Source organism: Papio anubis, chromosome 17, assembly GCF_008728515.1.
Source record: "Papio anubis isolate 15944 chromosome 17, Panubis1.0, whole genome shotgun sequence".
NCBI classification, from domain to species: Eukaryota; Metazoa; Chordata; class Mammalia; order Primates; family Cercopithecidae; genus Papio; species Papio anubis.
This window is the reverse complement of record NC_044992.1, coordinates 27,178,099-27,195,335: the sequence shown is the minus strand read 5'-3', so window position 1 is coordinate 27,195,335 and position 17,237 is coordinate 27,178,099. Positions and strand designations below refer to the sequence as shown.

General features: G+C 46.7%; 1 long non-coding RNA gene across 4 annotated transcripts; it reads right to left on the bottom strand.

Annotated features, from left to right (window-relative positions):
- Positions 1 to 5,678: 5,678 nt before the first annotated feature.
- On the bottom strand, positions 5,679 to 15,179 carry LOC103878730. Of its 4 annotated transcripts, XR_001896312.3 has the most exons (5): positions 13,233 to 15,179; positions 10,430 to 10,493; positions 9,869 to 10,033; positions 7,956 to 8,162; positions 5,679 to 7,009 (listed from the first exon to the last, which is right to left on the bottom strand). It is a non-coding gene; the product is annotated as an uncharacterized LOC103878730 (long non-coding RNA). The 4 variants fall into 4 exon arrangements; XR_001896311.3 differs by lacking the exon at positions 5,679 to 7,009 and having other exon boundaries at positions 7,861 to 8,162; XR_004179388.1 differs by lacking the exons at positions 5,679 to 7,009; positions 7,956 to 8,162; positions 9,869 to 10,033 and adding an exon at positions 11,295 to 11,351 and having other exon boundaries at positions 10,044 to 10,493.
- Positions 15,180 to 17,237: the final 2,058 nt, after the last annotated feature.

Here is a 17,237-nt window from a genome sequence, read left to right as displayed (position 1 = left end):
CTCAAGCAATCCTTCCACCTCAGTCTCCCAAAGTGCTGGGATTACAGGCATGAGCCACGACACCAAGCCCTAACCATTTCTAAGTGCACAGTTCAGTAGTGTTCAATATATTCACGTTGTTGTGCAACTAATCTCCAGAACTTTTTCATCTTGCACGACTGAAACTCTACTCATTGAACAGCTCCCCACTTCCTTTTCCCTCCAGATCCTGGCAACCGCCATTCTATTTTCTGTCTCTATGAGTTAAACTAGATGCTCTCTTCTAAGTGGAATCATACGGTATTTGCCTTTTTTGTGACTGGCTTATTCACTTAGCATATCATTTTCAAGTTTCATCCACGTGTCAAAATTGATTTCCTTTTTGCAGCTGAATAATATTCCATTGTAGGTATCTACCACTTTTTGTTTATCCCATCATCTGTTGATGGACACTTGAGTTGCTTCCACCTTTCGGCTATTGCAAATCATGCTGCAATGAACATGGGTATACAAATACCTGTTCAAGTCCCTGCGTTCAGTTTTTCCAGGTGTATACCCAGAAGTGGAATTGCTGGCTTGTATGGTAATTCTGTTTTTAATTTATTTGAGGAACTACCAGATTATTTTTCGCCATAGACTCTTAGACAAGGGAGGAGCTTCAAAAGTCGCATACCCTTGCTTATGGACAGGGAAGTAGGGGCCCGGTGATGAGCTCTTCATCTGCCTCTCGCGTGAGGTGGTGGCCCAGCCAAGGCCACTCTGTTTAGGGTTCTTAGTGCATGCCTCTGACACCTTCGAAGATGGCCAATGGGAACACCAAACTGAGGTGTGATGATTCTGCTTGTGATAAATGGGGTAGACAGGGACACAGGAGCACAGAAAGGCAGAGCCTCCTGAAGGTCATACAGCAGACCACACACAGCCTAGTGTGCTCCAGCTCCCCAGGGCTCCAGAAACCCCTCATGCTAAGTTTACTTCAGGAGGCAGAGCCTTCCTGTTTGGGTCTGCAAAGCCCCAACAGGCTGACAGGGGATGCCATAGGCCTCAATTTGTCCTCCTGTAAAACTGAAGGAGGCAGATGGTCTCTAGGGCCTGTTGCAGATTTGCTCTTCCTCAACTGAGGAAGTCTCAGTTCCTGGGGCATGTTACCAGCCTCCTCTGGTGGAGAAACCAACAGCCCTTCATTTGGACTGTGGCTTCCCAAACTCCAGGATTCTCGCTGATTTATAGGCAGGTAAACTGAGGCCCTGGAGCACTGCTGAGAAGGTGGCTGAGAACCCAGGCATCCAGACTTCCCGTTGTCTCTCCCTCATCACCATGACTGGGAGGAGACGATGTGCCTTAGCCCCTGCCTATCTGGTGCCATTTGCTCCTAGGAACCTCCCCCAGGGGGTCAACATTGCTGGGTACTGGCCCTCTAGCTCTGGGGGAGGCCCTGTGCCCTTAGGGTCAGCCTATCACCCATGAACCTATTAAGGATGCATGAGGGTTGACATGTGAGTAAGACCCAAAGGCGGCTGGGCCTATAGTAAACCTCCCCATTAGCCACCCCTCCCACTCTGGCTGGCAGACACTGTGGAAGCATTAGGTGTGGCCAATATCACTTATTTATTACTGAACACTTAGGGAGCTGTTCCAGGCTCCCACCGAGCATGCCCTCCTTCTTCTTCCCTTGTCTCCTAACTCAGGCTGCTCCTCCCTGCCTCAGCCAGTCTGGTCTTGAGCTGCCCAAGCCACCTAGAGAGTGAGCTCAGAGGGCAGGCCTGTCAGAGCCTCACTGCAGCACAGGGCTGGGATTAGCATGATTACCCCAGCATTCCAGGAAAGAAAACAGCCTCTCAGAGTGGGTGAGGGTCTTGCTCAAGGGCACACAGCTGGTGAGTGGCAGAGCCAGGACTTGATCCTTGTCAAGTTTACCAAATGACCAATGACCTGCTGAGTCCCTGTGCAGCCTCCCAGCCTCTGGGAGCTGTGCTGGGGAGCAGGCTGGAGGATTCGGCGTGGTCCTGCTTTGGAAGCCAGCGTCGCTCATGGATGATGGAGACTGCAGGTCTGATCTGGGATTCTGGAACGGGCTCTGCTCATTGCTGGCTGTGTGGCCTTGGACCAAGCACTTAGCTTCTCTGAGCTGAGCTGCTGCTGCTGCTGCTGCATCCTCATACTGGGAATCACAACCACGCTCACGACCCTGCCTTGTGAGACTGTGAGCCCCATGCCATGATAGTGTGGGCCTGAGGAGCCCTTACTGTTGGTGGTTACTGTTTTTCTGCTATCGTTAGAGCATGGGGACTTTCAGTGGAAAAGAGAAACTGAAGGGCCAGAACCTTGTGAAGGAAAGCCTGACCCCTACTCTGTGGATTCCAGAAAAGTCTGGCTCCTCCCACCTCCTGCCCCTGGAGCCCTGCCTGGGGGAACAGTCAGCCAGCCCTTCTCTCCCATCTGTCTTATTTCCATTGAGGTCAGAGCCGGAGGAACCTGGGGGATCTTCTTGTGTAGCCCCACACCCCCAGGTCCAGAGAGAGAAAGGGGCTGGTCCAGGGTCACACAGCAATCACTGCAGGGAGAGCAAGTCTCTGCCGGCCAGTTTTACGCCTCTTGCCTGTGCTGCTGGCAGTGGGGGCATGGAGCCATAGCTCTGTGGAGAACTTGCAGACATTTCAGCTTTCTCCCGGAGCAAACTCTTATATGAGGGGTCACTGGCAGAGTTCTGTCTCCCAGGAGATCTGATGAAGTGAAGTGGGTGAGAAGACAGCAGGGAGGGGGACAAAAGATGTTTCTGGAGGCCCAGAGAGACGGCAAACCCCAGGGATGGGGAGTAGGGTGAATGGAGTACTATTCAGCACCACGTGCTCAGGAATGGACTCAGTGCTGTGCCAGGATTGTGGGGTTCAGGTTGTGTCGAAGCAATTATTTCAACCATCTGGTAGCATTTGAGGTTTTACCCCAACCCAGCTCATGCTTTCCATTTGCAAGTTGAGAAAACTGAGGTTAAATGGTTCTTGAGAGCACACTGCTTTCATTATGCTTGGAACTCAGCTAGAGTCCACCCTTTTCCAGTCCCATGTTACCCCCACCTGTACTTTCAGCAGACCCATGACCAGGATGCAGGTTTGGTCTGGCTCTGGCCGCCATCTGGTCCCTGCCACTCTCCCAGGTAGGGGCTGTGACTGTGCTTTCTCCAGTTTCCTCTTGCCCTCTGGGCTCTGGTCAGAGCCTGGCCACACTGGACGCGCCAGGCTGGCCCCTGGTGAGTGGTGACGTCCCGTTTAGCACATTGTCATGCCACCCCCAGGCTGCATCAGCAGCTGCCTGGCTGAATAATTCATCAGACCTTGTTTACTCTTCCCTTCCTGGCTGTTAGTGGCTCTCAAAACCCTATCACAGCCCCCTCCCAGGTCCAGCTGCCCTGGCCTCCACCCTGCTCTCCAATTTAGCCACCAGAAAGCTGCTCCAGGACCGGGCCATGCGCATTGGCCATGAATTATTCAGGCCTCATTTGACTGGAGCCAGGGTGGATATTGGGGCTGGAGGAGAGTTTGGGCCATGTGGTCTGTGCCATTTGGAGGGCACGTGGAGGAAGCATGTGGAACACAGAGTTGTCTCTGTCTCCATCTCCATCCAAGCTGACACCCACGTCCTGTTGGATCCAGAGTGATCTGCCCATTGTGAGCCCAGGGGAGCACAGGATGCCTCAGGGTGAGAGCTCCCCAACCCTGAAGCACAGAGACCTGCACACAGCACGCTATCGGTGCTCAGGACTGCGGGCTGATTGGCAGGCTGGCCTACGTCAATCAACAAGAGGATGACACATTTCATATAAGGGGCGGAGGACACAACTCTGGAGTCAGACAGCTTAGGTGTAAATCCTGACCCTTCTACTTTCCAGCTGACTAAGCTTGGGCAAGTTATTTAATCTTCCTGTGTGCTGAAGGTTCTTCACCTGTGAGATGGGGAGAGCGATGGCTTCCGCCTCACACGGCTGCTGTACACAGAGCAATCGAGATCAGACGTCTACAGTGCTGGGGTGGAATGAGCGCTCAACCTCCAGACCACACTGGATTGTCATTGCTTGGTTGGTTGGTTGCCTTTCTCATCGTCCTGAGAGCTTTTTAAAGAAGGTACTGGGTCACATTTTTCTAGGTACCTCCAAGAACTAGTACTGAGGTGGCTCCTAGTAGATGCTTGGTAAATGCTTGTTGAATGAATGAATAAATGAATGAGTGAGGAATTGCTCTCCAGAGATGTGATGGGCTGGTTTATGAGGCAGTGAGTAAGCTGCTTATTGCTGGGAGTGTTCTGCTGGATCACAATTCACATGGAATTCCGTAGCAAGGATTGATGCCCTGGCTAGAAAGATGGTCTTTAAAGCCTCCTCCCCCATCATTAAGCTGCTGTGGTTCCAGGATTCAATGAATAAATATGGGTTGTAGGAGTTGGTGGTGGTAGTGGATGATGATGACAATGATGAAAACAAGGCTGATGATAAAGAGGCTAAGTCCTAGGACTTGAGGTTGGGGAGGTGGAGAGGAGAAACAGCTGATTCATCAGACTAGCCCATCAGACATTGTGCTCAAGGATAAAGAATTATGGCTTTTTCCTCTGTATTCCTGGTGCCTGGCACATAGTAGGTACAAAATAGTAGTGCACTGAACGAATGAATGTTCCTTAGTCCTTAAACAATCAGGTGATCTGAGGACCTACCCCTTCCCAACCCAGTATACAAATTCCTCAGCCCACCCTGAGCCATCTTCTGTGGTCCTTCTGCCTTGTCCTTTGCCTCAGTCTCTCCAGTCATAAAAATGGGTCGCATCAGCTGCTTCCCTTTCCCTAGTAACATTATCCAAACTGGCTATTTCTGGCACCACTGCAAAAAGAGGGCAGGTGGGGCAGGCCTGCCTGGTGGGACCTCTGACCATCAGGCTCCTGGGAACCATAGGCCATGCCCACACCACAGAGCGTCGATAAGCTATTTTGATGTTTCTCTCGCTTTCAGAAAGACAGCTTCCAAGATTCAAGCCCAGGTGGTGCCGGTCTTTTTTTGGAGGTGCTAATTAATAATTTAACTTCATCTAATGATAATGTTATCTTGTTGCAGTTTGTGGATTTATGATTATCTCATCCATCCGGTGCCTAGTGTTTGGCATAGAGTGTGTCTCTGCTGTCTGCAGAATCTGCTACTGGGAGAATTTCCCCACTGGCAGAGGGACCCAGGAAATGGCATGATCATAGAAGGTCTCCTAAACGCATTTCCTTGGGAGGGCTCCTGTAGTCTTCAAAGTTGATGGCTTTCTGGAATCTCCCAAGGGCTGTTTTGCCTGGAAACAGGAGGATGGAGCCAGAGACCTATCAGCTGTAGGCATCTCAATATCAGCGGAAATGGGTATCAAGAAGTCTCAGCCAGGTGCAGTGGCTCGCGCCTGTAATCCCAACACTTTGGGAGGCTGAGGTAGGTAGACCACTTGAGCCCAGGAGTTTGAGATCAGCCCCGGCAAGAGGTGAGACCCTGTCTCTACAAAAAATACAAAAATTAGCCAGGCGTGGTGGTGTGTGCCTCTACTTTGAGTTACACAGGAGGCTGAGGTAGGAGGATTGCTTGAGCCCCGGAGGTCAAGGCTGCAGTGAGCTGTATCTGTACCACTGCACCCCAGCCTGGGTAACAAAGAGATACCCTGCCTCAGAAAAAAAAAAAAAAAAAAAGAAAAGAAAGAAAGCCCCATGTCACAGACTGTCATAGCAGGAAAAGCACCAAGAGAATGTCACATCTGGCCCCTCCTTCCACAGTCAAAGAAGTTGAGGGACTAGCTCAGGAAGGGACTAACTGAGGTTCTATGGCAGCAGTTACAAAACCTGTTTTGAATCCAGGTCCCCTCCTTCCAGCTATGCCCTGCTGTTCTCCAATACACACCTCTCTGCACCAGCTGACCAACCTTCCTTCTCTGGGCACTTGGAGAGAAGTAGTCCAGGTTCATTTGAATGGAGATGGGGTGGGCACTCAGATCCCCTCCTCCTATGTTTGGTGACTATAGCTCCCTAACTGCCCTTCCTCCTGGCAGGGAAGAGTCAATAAGTCCAAAGAGAATGGGTGGGAATGACTGAAAATCCCTTCTGAATGTATGCAAAACGTTTTCACAGCCTCATGTTCTCTCTGTCAGGTGAGTGGCATTTGTACCCCTATTGTCCAGAAATGGGGTGACCTAATTAGAGTCAACTGACTTCGAAAGGCAGCAAAACTAAGGCCAGACGTTAAAGGAGCAGTAGGATTTAGCTGAAGAAATGGGTGAAGAATATTCCAGACAGAGAAACTGTAAGGAGAAATGCTCCAGACTTAAAACTGTAGGATATGACCACTTAGTTGAGCCCCTTGGCCTCTAGGGACTTCAGTTTATTCTCTTGCCATACTAGGAGAGTGCCTGGGGAGGAGGTTGGAGGCAGTGTCTGCACCCAGGCTTCTGTGTGGCTGCTTCTGAATGCTGGACTGGACGATGGAGCAGGGTGAGACTGCTAAACTCCTCCCCTCTGTCCACCTGGGTTCTTGGTTTCCCCTCCCTCCACACAAAGCTGGGCTGTTGACCAGGCCCCAGGTTGGCCTCAGCCCATGCTAATGAGATGTTAATGCTGGAAACCAGACTGACTGCAGCCTCCAAGTGTTTGGGGACCCTCTTGACAGCTGGAAAAGCCCCCCCAGCTACTCTGGGAAGCTTGAGCTCTAAGCTGGGATGTTCCCCCAGCAATTGCGCCTGTCACTTCTCATTACAGCTGATGCCCATAGTACCCGCCAGGGGGCCGTGGGGCAGAACTAGCCATGTTCTCTCTCAAAGACCCCAGGGAGGCTGGAGCCTAGTCTGACACGGTCCCTGGGGACTCAGGAGGTTTCACCGGTACCAGGATCAGGTCTCGCCCATTCGAGATCCCCTTGACTGCAGTCTGTAGTACAAGATCTCACAAAGATCCTTTAGGCTCAGAACAACATGGTGACCTTTGTTTTGACTTCTCCAACCCAGGGCCTATGACAGTTTGTGTTCAGATGCATCTGCATTGTTACACAATGGATGCTTAGAATTAAAAAACCTTAGAAGGTCAGAACTGAACAAGTCTTAATGATCAGAGAATGCAGGGCGTTTTTATCATTAATTTTTTGTTTGCCTTAAAAATTGTCCAAATAAGATATGTGAAAAACTAACAATGTTTTTAATGCCAAAAGACTTTAAAAAGCACCATCTTTCCCCACCACCCTTCCTACTGCTACTCCTGCTGTCCTGGGACAACACATTTTTAACCCTTTCAACTGCTTCTTTTGCCCTGTGTGTTCATATTTCTAAATAATATGCATATTCTGCTATTTCTGCTTTGTCAGTTTTAGACATCCTCTATTGACTTCCTGCTACAGTAGACATAGATTTTGCTTTGTTACTCACCTTTCTGTCCCCTTCCTCCTTATGTAGTCCTATTGCAACTTTTAGTCAAACCAAGACCATTATTATAAATGTATAAATGAGGCTCATTCTAGAGTTAAGCAATGGGCTATGATTACATTTTCTTTCCCATACATTTCCCCCTTCAGTGTGGTGAACACAGGTAGTGCCCATTGAATATCTACCTGTTCCCCTACATTCCTCAGCTTCCCTTCTAGTTAAGTTAGGGCCATGTGACTAGAATGATCTTTTCGGGTTGAGGCAGTTAAGAGCCCATGTGGCTCTTCCACCTCTCTCTTCTCTAGCAAGGAGCTTGTACAGGCTGTGGGCTCCATGCTGTACAAATACAAAATGAAGGACTGCCTCCTTATCAGATTCTGATACAAAGGGAAATAAACATTTATATCTATTGCGACATCTAACATCAACTATCCTGATAAATATACCCAGAGGTAATAATTGCTCCATATTTTCAATTGCATAGTTTTCTTAAATGTTTCCAAATGTTGCGTTATATGTGCCATACCATTATTATTAGGATTATTTTCGTAAGTTTTGTCTTACATGATAGCATCTATCAGTCTCTCCTCTTTCCCTGGAGTCTTCCCTCCTGGAGCTCTGGGTTTCTTGTTTCAATCTGTCCTGTTACTCTATGCCTGCTGCAAAGCTCACGTCCTGGGAATTTCCTCGGCTACTCTCCCGCGTTGAATCCCCTGGATTCTATATTCTTGGTTTACTTCTCATTTTTGCTGAAGCATATCCTCTGGTACTCTGCAAAGTAAATTCTCTGAATCCTTACACATCTAGAATATATTTAAAGTCTCAACTTATGTTTTAATCATGTGTTTAGCTATAGAGTTCTCTATTGAGATTAGTTTCCCTCAAGAATTTAGAAGGCAGGGTTTCACTGTTGCCCAGTATCCAACGTTGCACTCGACAAGTCCTACAACCATCTGATTCATAGTTCTTTGTATGAAACCTGTTACTTTTCTTTATAGAAGCATTTAGAATCATATCTGTGTCTATATATTCTGAAAATTTACAATAATCTGTTTTGGAGTGGATTTATCTTGTTTTGACCACTTGGTAGGCCCTTTAATCTGAAGGTTCATAGTTTTTAGTGCTAGGAAACTAACTTGAATTATTTCTTTGATAATTCCCTTTGTTGTATTTTCTCTGTTAATTGGGGACCTGTTCCTGGATTGATACTTGTGTGAGTTAACCATGGATACAATAATGCTATATAACAAACCATCCCCAAACTCAGTGGCTTAAGATGTGGTTACTTATACTCACAGATCTGTGGTTGCCTGAGGGACACTAATTTATGCTGAACTTGGTTGATTGGCATTGCTAGAGTTGACGGGCTTACCCACACCTCTGTGAGCAGAGTAGGGGATGGCTGATGTAGGGTAGTGTTGGCAGGGGGAGTTTGACTCTGCTCCAAATGTCTCACAACTTCCTGGTGGGACCAGTGGGCTAGCCCAGGGATGTTCTTCTCATGGAGATGACAGAGTAGAAAGAGTGAAGGCCCAACCATATAAAAGCTTTCCAACCCTTTAGTCACATCCCATCCACTAACATCCAGTGGCCCAAAGCAAATCAGACTATGGAAACCCAAAGTCAATGGCCTCTTTAATGAGAGGAGCTGCAAGGTCACTTGGCAAAACGTTTGGATATTGTGATGAGTGAAGAATCAGGCAATCAACGCAATCTACCAAATCCTTTAAAGCTACCCAAATCTTTTAAATCATCATATTTTCTTATTTTTTCCATGTCTTTGCCACTTTGATCTACTTTGTAGATTCCTTTGACACTATTTTACAATATTTGTTGTAAAATATCTGGAGCTCTTTCTGGTTCTCTCATTTTTCCTTTTTCATAGCATTCTATTCCAAGTTTATGAATGCAATATCTTTTCTATCTCTTTTAGATTATTTATTAGAGTTTTTCTGTAAGTCTTATTATTATTATTTTTTAGTATTATCTCTTTTTTTCCTTGGGTCCTCCACTCACGTTTGTTGTACTTATTCTCTGTCTTGGTGGTATAGCATATAGTATGGTGGTCTTAAGGCAGGAGGCAGGACTTGACTCTGGAGGCAGGGCTCAGATACCAAGCCAAATTGAGAACTAGCTAAAACAGGGATGGGACGGAAACACCTTTCCATAAGACACACCCACCAGTGTGACATGTCAGTTTACTATTGCCATGGCAACACCTGGATGTTACCATCCCCGCCCATGGCAATGACCTAATGACCTGGAAGTTACCATCCTTTTTCTAGAAATTTCTGCATAATCTGCTTTATAATTTGCATATAATAAAAAGTGGACTGTAACTATGACTGCAGCCCTGCCTCTGAGCTTCTACTCTGGGCATGCTGCCTATGGTGTTGCCCTGCTCGGCAAGGAGCAATACCTCTGCTGCTGCTGTACACAGCCACTTCAATAAAAGTTGCTGTCTGACATTGACTCACCCTTGAATTATTTCCTGAGTGAAGCCAAGAATTCTTCCGGTCTAAGCCCCAATTTTGGGGCTCACCTGCCCTGCATCAGTCTAGAGGCAGAGTGCATAGGCATGGAGCTCAGTTCTATGGCTAACTGTACTTGGGCTTGGCTTCTTCCTTCTTTAAAGTACTCATCTGTAAAATGGGAACAAAATAGAAACTTACTTCACAGACTTATTGGGAGGATGAGAAAAGTTACTATATGGAAAACGCCTGGAAGCATACCCAGCGCACATCTAAAATATCTCTTCTCAAACACATGAGTGGTTATGAAAAGTTGATTGGAAGTTTTGTGTTTAGCAGTGAAATTTGTGGAAAGGATAGGGCAGGGTGCTGGCTGGGGAGCCCGTGCCTGCCATTGAAGAGCATACTGGCATTTTAATCTCACCCCCACCCCCCGCTTATCACAATTTCTCCCCCACGATAAATGGCAGTGAAGAGTTCTGTGACTTAGGAGGTCCCGAGGCTCCCACTGATTTCTGTTCAGACTTCCACTTCATCCTCATTTGCAGCTCCAGGTGTCATTCTCACCTCTCTGCACCTGGTGTCTTCAAGGCCTGAGCCCCTGCAGGGTTTGCTATCATTTTAGGGGCTTCTAGAGGAGAAAGGAGATAAAACCATCTTTAACTAGAAGTCAAAGCTGCATTTTCAAACTGTTTTAGCTGCAGAACCTCCAGGTCAAAGGAAACTTTCTGTGACAGCCAGCGTGTAAAGCCAAGCAAGGCAGAGCTACCCGGCTGGAGGGGATGAGGCCTAGAGATCCCCACTTGCTACCCCTCAACCTTCGCCAGCTTCTCCTTGAGACACTGGCTGCCAGAACTCAGTGTGAAAACCACTGAGAAACAACAATCCCTGCCCTCATTTTACAAATGATAAAGCCCAGGCTAAGAGAGGAAAAAATATGGAATTTGGCCTTTGACCCCCAGTTCAAAGCTCTCTTTTTCACACTTGATTGCTTGTGAATAGAGGATGTATGGTGGCTGATTTCTATTTTACAGTGCTCAAAAAGTTAAGGATAATCCCCCCTCCCCTTCAGTAAACTCCTTCTGGTCCACTGTCCCTGATTCTATCTTGACATTGTATTTTCATCCCTGCCACTTCCAGGGATAATAACAAGGGGTACATAATTGCTATCTGTTGGGTAAAGTAGCTCTACCTTTTATTTGCCATAAAATGTTCTCTTCCCATCCTTTGACCCCGACCAGCCCCTGTGACCTAAGCTCCCTCTAGTCCCCTTCAGGAATCTAGTGCCCCACTCAGCAGGGCCGCTGACTGTGCCCCCACACATTCCAGGTCATGGATTCTAACAGACAGCCAGGGTGTAGAGCACGCCCATTCTTCCATTTCTCTGTCTCTCCAGGGCAAAATTCTGTCTTTTTTCCAGCAAAAATGCTACCTTTAGTAAGTCTTGTCTTGAGTACTTTACTTCATCTCTGGAGCATCATTTATTCATCTGTAAAATGAGCAGAATGGGGCCTGCCTTACTGGGTTTTGGGGAAGACTAAATATGCTAATGTATGAGTTGGCACAGTGCTAGGCACCTGCAAAAAATGACTCAGTAAATGTTAACTATTATTATTGTGTGTTCATCCATTGTAAAATGTCCCATTCTGTCTTTTGGTGTATGTCTAATTTATCCATTTTAGTTGGATGGATATTAGTCTTGACTGCACATTAGAATCACCGGATAGGGTGGGGAGGGGGATTTTAATGAACATGGATGTCTGAGCCCCACTCTAGATCAAATGACTGTGAATCTCAGGGGATAGGGCCCAGGCATTCTAAAAGTTTTCCAGGCCATGGATTCTAACCAATAACCAGGATGGAGAATGCTGAGCTGGACCATGAGCTGCCTGAGAGCAAAGTCAGGCACTGCCCGTTTTTGTATCATACATAGCACCTTGTATCAAGCATCCTGTAACTGCTGAATGAATGAATACACAAGCAAGTGTTAGACACAAAGCAAAAATTAGAATGAGAAGGTCTTTGTGGTATGGATTTTTGTATTGAGGGTAACGAGGATCAGACCTCATTGGCTGGAATGTTATTAGGAGCCTAGCAGGGTGTTATTGGAGGGCTGTGTGTGCCTGAGAGTGGGGCTCTGCACCCCAGTCTGGGGATTCATATCTCTATGTAGCCTGTAACTTACAAAGTGCTTTTACAGACCTAATAGAGATCGCATGAATAGGCACTATTTTTATCTTACTCTTTGGACAGATGAGGAAAGTGTCCAGAGTCATTATGAGTTGCCCAAGGTCTCCCAGACAGAGGGCTGCAGAGCCAGGCATGGACCTGTGTCTCTGGACACCTGGTCCCGTGCTTGGTCAGTCTCTTTGGAGTAAGGCTCACAGTTGCCCATGCTGGCTTCTAGGAGTAAAGTCATGCAGAAGGGATACAGGGAAGTGAGGAGTCTTTCTCTGAGAAGTTGGCTTCCAGACTCCAGTTCCTCTTGGAAAAATGTGGAAGAAATCCTAGGTGCAATTGCTGTGTGTGTGTGCATGTGCTATTGTGTGCCCCTGCATGTGTGACCATGCTTGTGAACTTCTTGCTGCTTGTGTGTGGTGCGTGTGGCTGAGCATGTGTGCCTGCCATGCTGCTGTGTGTTGCTGTTTGCCAATCTATGTGATTCACGTCTGCTGTTGCTATGTTGCATGTACATGTTGTGTGTGCTGTGAGTTTAGAAGCCTCTTGAGCTCCTCGAAGCCTACTCCTCCAGCCAGGAGGCCCATGGTCTGGCTGGGAGTCCAAGGGCTGTAGTGGCTGTCCCCGTTCAGGAAAGAACCCAGAGGAGAATGACCTTTCTCTCCAGGTCTGGGTCCTGCTCCTCTCTCTGTCCAGCACCCCGCACCTTCCCTCTCCCTGGCCCCCACTGCCCTCACCATGATGGCTTCTTGACAGAGAAAAAGTAGGCAAAGAGCAAAGAGGCTGCCCATGGCTTTCCCAGCCCCGTGCCCTGCCTCACTGCCTTGCTCCTGCTGAGCCTTCCCGTCTGCCAGGCTTGGCTTCTGCAGGAAATTTCCCTGGGCACCTTTACTCCCAACTGTGTGTTAATTGCTTAGTCTGCAGCCTCACCATCCACCTCAGAACTGAGGGACAGGGTCACCTTGCTACATAACTTTTCCCCTGTTTGAATGATAGTAATAAGAGGCAACCAGGGGCCAGGGGAGCAGGTTGACAGGGTACCTAAGGCAGGGCTGTGGCCACCACAAGGAAGACACTGAGTATGAGGAGCTGAAATACACAAATCTGGCCCTCTCGCCCCACTCCTGTCCTCCCTCCTCGAATCTAAATGCACTCATTTCAGGTTGGAGGTCTTTGAAGGGAGATGACTTACCTGGTTGCCCAGAGACCTGTAGGTGATGTGCCAAGCCTGTTTCAGTCCAGGGGAAGAGTCCTTTTCAGGAGACAGCATGAGGTGAGGGGTGGTAGCCCAGAGGGGTGTAGACTCACCTGCTTGGAGACAGGAGAATGGCTTAGGTGGGCCAAGCTCCTTCCTCATTTTACTCTCATTAGTGACATCACACTAGCCCCTCTTCTGGCCCCTCCCATAAGTGAGACTATCTTCTTTTTCCCAATTCCTACTCTCCTACCCACACATCCCTGTGGCTTTCTTCTTAAGGTCATGGGTCTAATGGCTTCTTACAGCTTCCTGGAAATCTTTTCATTGTTATGAGAGTAGACTGAGGCTGAAGACCAGAATTCTTTCTTTCAAGGGCAGAAGAATCTTAAATTCTAGTCCCAGACGCTGTGATCCTGATACTGCGTGACCTGAGTACATCATTGCTGCCCCTCTGTATTTTGGTTTCTTTACCAATAAAAGAATCAAAGACTTTACAGGCAGCTCCATACTCTGCCACAGGGCCTCACAGTGTGATTTTAGAGTGCTCTGTGCGTGGATCCAGGCCCCTGGGACATCCAGCCACACAGTCAAGGAAGTTCTTCCAAGGGAGGTCCTGGTAGTGATGGAAGACCACGGTGGGGGTAGTAAGTAGCTTTCTGACCTTCCTCTTCAAGGACAAGCCAGATGGCCAGTGATTAGAGCATTGGAATAACAGACAGGACTTACCAGGAGTGGGGAGACCTGCCCAGGCCAGGGCAGGGTCCACCAGACTGTGAGTTCCTGAGGGCATGTCTGGTTCATCTCTCCAGTTCTTCATATTCTGTCTCCTTGGACCTGATGCTCAGGGAATGTTTGTTAAAGAAATGGATAATTGAATGGAGAAGAGAAGATCAAGTTTGTGAGATAAAAAACTAAGGAAAGAAGAGATCTTGGAATGCTGGACCAAGTGGAAGAAAACAGAGGAATTAGAAGGAGATGACAAGATAGATTAAAGCTGTGTTGTGCTATGGTGACAAACAAGTCCCAGATCTCAGTAGCTGAAAACAGCAAAGGTTTATTTCTCATTCATGCCACATGTCTACGTGGGTTGGCAGGGAAACTGTTCATTTTAGTCACTCAAGCATGTAAGTTGATGGAGCATTGAACATGGCCAGTCACTACATTAGAGAGGAGAGGGTCTCACTCTAGCCATTAGCCCAGAAGTAACACTTTGATTCGTACTGCATTGGCCAGAACTAGTCACATGGATACTTTTATTCACAATTCATTGGCCAGAACTAGTCACATAGTTACTTTTGCTCACAATCTATTGGCTATAACTAGTCACATGATTACTCTTACTTATAATCATTTTGCCAGAACTAGTCACATGATACCTCCAATAACAAGAAGACGAGGAAAAGCAATCCTACCATATGCCTAGAAAATAGAAATGGAAACTCTTGATAAATAGCCTTAATGAGTAATTGAAGAATTAGCCATGGAGAGCTGGAAGGGGAGGGGTGCAGTGGGCATTCCAGATCTTCACCCCCCCACAACATGCTAGAGTTTCAAGCCTGTGGGTTGTGCTTCGTTAAGATCTTAAAGTTATAAACTGGCCCTAGAAGTTAATGGGGTTAGGCAGGCTGCACATGAATTGAGTACCAACTATGTGCAAGGCTATGATGAGCACTGGAAATGTAAGATAGACACAGCCCATACCCTGATGGAGCCAACAATTAGATAAGAAATACATTAAAGTATGAAATAGCATGAGGATCTGATATCCTAGATTCCTGTTGGAAATGGACCAGCTGAGGAAAGAGGAGACAGTATGGCTTGTAGCTACACTTAGTGGTTGCTATATTTTTTCCTATCGTATCTCAAGATTTAGACTGCCCATAAGTAGTCACAGGTCAGTACAATTACACAGCTTCAGGTTCCTGCCTCTACCTCTGTCCACACCTCTCCAAGATTAGGAGCCTTTTTAAATGAAGATACTCCTGAAAGAGAAGCAAAGACTCACATCAAAGTCTTAAAAGCACATTAATGTTGTCCCAGTAAGTTATGTGCTCTTATTAATGGGACTGCTTCCTTCTGATTACATTTTTATGGACATTTTCCTGGTGACTTTGTGCTAGCCTTGTTCTGAGCTCCCCAGTTCAATTGGTAAAAGGCCAAAATGAAAGACAGAGAGGGAAAGAGACAGCGAGAGAGGAAAGAAGAAAGGGAGGATGGGTGGGGAGGAGGGAGGGAAGGAAGGAAGATTGGGCTTTCATTGCAGCAAGATGCGTTTCCTTTACAATCATTTGGAGGAAAATTCCTCCCTCACTGATAAGGTTTGGCTGTATCCTCACCCAAATCTCATCTTGAATTGTAATCCCTATAATCCCCACATATCATGGGAGGGATCTGGTGGAGAGTAATTGAATTATGGGAGCGGTTTCTCCCATGCTGTTCTCATGATAGTGAGTGAGTTCTCATGAGATTTGATGGCCTTAAAAGCATCTGGCATTTCCCCTGCTGGCGCCCATTCTGTCTCCTGCTGATCTGTGAAGAGGTGCCTTCTGCCATGATTGTAAGTTTCCTGAGGCCTCCCCAGCCAGGCAGAACTGTGAGTCAATTAAAACTCTCTTCTTTATGAATTACCCAGTTTCAAGTATTTCTTCATAGCAGGATGAGAAGACTAATACCGTTACCAAATTTTGGCTTTGTGCAATTTGGCTTGGATTAGGGAAATCAAAGGACCTGTAGTAGTAATACTTGAGTAAATACCAAATCTACCAATGTCAGAAGAAGAGAAGAGGAGAAATTACACATATATGCTCACTTAGGAGCTACAACTTCACTAAAGAACTGTAGCTGTCAGTCATTGGATCCTTTTGTGGCTCCTTTTTGCCCTCAGAATAAAATCTAAGTTTCTGAGCTTGGATTAAAAGACCTTTATGATATCACCCTGTCTTTTCCTCTAGCTTCCCCTCACCTTTGACATCTACCTACACTCCACAATCTAGTTCTAGGCTGCATACCTTACACTTACCCAAACATAGTTCATGTCTCAGTGCCTTTGAATTCACTGCTTCCTCTACCTGGAGTGCCTTCCCAGTCACCTATTTGGAAAATTCTCCTCATCCTTGTGTCTGTGGATCAAGCATCTTTGGTCTTCTTTAAGCCACTACTCTCTTGTACAAGCTTCTATTACAGTTCTTATCACACCGACTGACAATTGTTTCCATGCATGTCTCTCCAGTTAAGCTGTAGAATTCTTGAGGACAGTGATTGTTTCTTACTCTTTTTTTTCTGTTGTACTTATTATAAGGCTTAGCATACAGCAAGGGTTCAGTATATGTAATAAAATAAGTGAATAAATGAATGAGTTGGGAGGAATCTAAAGGGTTACCTAGTGTAAACTCCCTCTCAAAACAATAATTTTTACCTGTAGCAGGAGTCAACGAATTATGGCTTGTGGGCCAAATCTGACCAGATGCCTGCTTATAAGAAGAAAGTTTTAAGGGAACACAGCCACATCCATGTGTCTATTGCTTACAGCTGCTTTTGCACTACAGCAACAGAGTTGAGTAGCTGGGATCCTATGGCCCTCAAAGCCATTTCTGATCTGGCCTTTTACCTACCACTGTTTTATAGCATTGGCTTTTAATCTTTTTTGGGCCAGAGACCCCTTTGAGACTTTGATAAAGGCTTTGAGATTAAATGTATGAACATACACAGAATATGTTGCATCCAATTTCATGAGGATAAATGACTCCCTGAAGTCCATTCATCAATCCCCTAGGGATTCACAGACACCAGGTTAAAAATTCTGTTGCCCAAGGCTAGTGAGGCAAGAGCTGAGAAAGTGATGGAAGTGTGGTCCAGAGGTAGCTGGGGAAGTGAAGAGGGGTGAAAGTCATATCTCTTAAAAAATTTAAAAATAAGGCATTGTCCTAAAGGATTCCTGACACCTTTCATGTGGTGTCTCAGTCCCAAGGAACTCACAACTATGCATCATGTTGCTTGTTT